The 2,968-nt window shown below is 28.6% G+C and overlaps 1 protein-coding gene across 1 annotated transcript in view; it reads left to right on the forward strand.

Moving 5' to 3' along the window:
- LOC106679278 (catalase) overlaps positions 1 to 2,968 on the forward strand; it is a gene marked incomplete at its 5' end in the record, with an annotated part of 33,561 nt that overhangs the window by 22,693 nt on the left and 7,900 nt on the right.

The raw sequence follows: 2,968 nt of genomic DNA on the forward strand, positions 1-2,968 counted from the left end.
GAAGCCATTTTGATGCTAGGACGAAACAGTGAGATTGAGAACAAGGAAGGCGCCAAAGAATCAACAAAGGAGGATCGTTAGTATATAGAGCTTGGTTAGTTTTGTTAGAACTAAATTAGAATACATTTGTAAAATAGATTTAAATTTAATTAATTGAAATTATTGTCAATGCCTGTTCTGATTGTCTAGCAACCACACGCCCTGAGATTAAGTCTCTCTCTCTTTTTATATAATAAAATTAAGAGTCTTTTTATATTATAAAAGTTTAAATATAATTCTATTATCCATTTGATATTAGTGTTCTTAAATTTGAACCCAAGTTATTTCCTTTATATTTGAAATAAAGTTAAAAAACTATTCAGATTCTTTTTTATTTTATTTTTTTATATTTTAAAATTATTACAATATATATATAAAATACATTAATTTTAAACATTTTTAAGTATCAATTCAGAAGGATTGAGTTATCCATCGGTGATGAAAATTTGGTTGTTTGCGTCCGTTCGAGGGATGTCCATTACAAAGTAATCTGAATTCTTGTACTTCCATCCTGGGAATTTAAAAACTATCCATAAGGAAAGTGACCCTTGGAGGTTTCTTTGTACAATTGTAATCTTCTTCTATAATAAAATTCTTGGAAGTTTTGATTTTATAAAGATATTGATAAGTTAAGCTTCTTCACATTGGCTCTCTAAATAATGTCTAAACAAGTTCATTTCATCCTTTATAAATTTTTAAACCAAATTTTTTTAATCTTAATAAGAAATTAGTCTTTAAGTTGAACCAAGGTAATTTTCCAAAAAATGTTTTGGCACTCTAATATTTTGTTTTGTTTTTAAATTGGCTTAGAATTTAATTCTAAGTTTCTTTACGGGACACATATCCGACTCAGTTAAATTCAAAATAAATATAAAATTCATACCGAATGACAGACATTGATGATTACAGTTTTCTTTTGTATAAAATGTAGATGCTGATATTAATTGGCGGAAATGCACAAAACTTGTTTATACTTTTGTATAATTTGGATTTATATGTTGGATGTTATATTAACAACACATTAAAGAGTGTGGTCAGCAAAAAACCCAAATAAACAAAATTTTTCGAAAAGTCAATAATTTCAATAATCAGGTCAAAAAGTCAATAATTTCATTAATCAGGTCAAAAAGTCAATAATTTCAATAATCAGGTCAAAAAGTCATTAATTTCAATAATCAGGTCAAAATGTTGGCACGAATAAATCATTTTTTGTTTATTTCTTTTTCTGCTGACCGCACCCCCCACCCTAATCATCTTTTCCACTTATTAATCTACGGTCAACTATCTACACCTCATCAACCAATTGATGTTAGTTACTTAATGGTTGGCTCTTTATTGCTTTTTTTATTATTCTTCATAAATATTTTTTAATTCATTATTTTGTTTGGCATGATCTGAAATAATGATTATTTGATGAACTAATCTCAATAAAATCATTTATAAATACATTTTTTAAAAAGTGCTCAAATTTTATGTCGTACAATGGCCGGAATAAGTTTACATGCTGTAGAATTTGAAATTCTGACTCATTTATACTAGTTTTCCCCCATCCTTAGATAGCTCCTTTGTTCTATTCTGAAAAAGAAATATTTTGGTTGAAGAACAAATTAATTTTAAAATGCTCAACAGCATACAAAACATTTAAGATTTTAAATTCAAAATAGGTGTTTTTTCCATTACGACCAGAAGAATGGAGAAAAATAGGTTTGAAGATTTTCAATTTTTGTTTTCCTTTAAATTTTAAATCTTTAACATTAAAAAAATTTGTTTAAGTAATGTAGAAAATAATTTTGATCCTAAATATAGTTTTCAGTTTTCAAATACATCCCAGTGTTTAATCAGAATGTGAAATTTTAGATATCTAAGTAAAGCTAACATCGCCTCTTGTGAAGATTTAGGATTAGAGGTGAGAGTAACTTACGCCATTCATCCCTTTGGGCCATTTTGAAGAATTAATTCATCTTCCAAATTTTTTTTTATTGCTACATAAATAAATTTAGATCATAGATTTCACAAATTTATGAAATTCATATATTAATATTAATATATTCCATTCATAAAATGAATGAAAGAAAAATGAAAATGTTTATTTGAGTGCTCACTTATGAGACCTCTGACATAATATTATGTTACATACTTACAGACAAAGCTGATTACCTCCTCAAGTTGAATAAAAATACCATCTTCTGTTTTATTCTCAAATATTATTTGATTATTAACATGGACTCTCAACAATCTCAAAAGAGTGATTCTGAGGAGAATCCTAGAATTTGTACGCATGAATGGTCTATGCAGAAGAAGGAAGAACAGTGAACTATTTCAACTCTACAAAGAATTTACACACATACAATAAAATAAAATACACATTAAAATTCAAAGGCCAAATGGCTAAGCCATGTTATGAGATTAAATAAAATAAGATAGAATGGCAAGTAGATCGTATAAGAATGTAACAAATGATGTGCGTCCACATGGTGGGCCAAAGAGCCGGCCGATGGGGTGGAGGAGAGTGTGGTACTGGATCTTCGACAATAGAAGATTTCTGTTACCCATGCAAATGACAGAAAGAGAGATGGTTGGCGAACTGTTGAGCACACTAAGGGCATCTTCATGCACCTGTTGTGTCGAGAGCAGAAGAATATTTGTTTATAATTATGACTACACCATAAATATGGTAGTGAATATTTATGAATATTAGTGTAACATACCGAAGTAAAAATCTTAACTGTTGACTTTAGAACCCCATTCATTTTTTTAATGGGGAATATAATCATTTCATAAGTTTGTGTATTATTCTTATTATCACATAAATAAATTGATATTATAAATTTATTTGAAAGGAATATGGTCCGGGTGCGGTCAAAAAAACTCAAATAGTAGAAATAAACTATTTTAATGAGCCAACGTTTCGCCCCACGTTGCAGGGCTT

Source organism: Halyomorpha halys, unplaced genomic scaffold (assembly GCF_000696795.3).
Source record: "Halyomorpha halys isolate HHAL.00 unplaced genomic scaffold, Hhal_1.1 Scaffold190.1, whole genome shotgun sequence".
Classification (NCBI taxonomy): domain Eukaryota; kingdom Metazoa; phylum Arthropoda; class Insecta; order Hemiptera; family Pentatomidae; genus Halyomorpha; species Halyomorpha halys.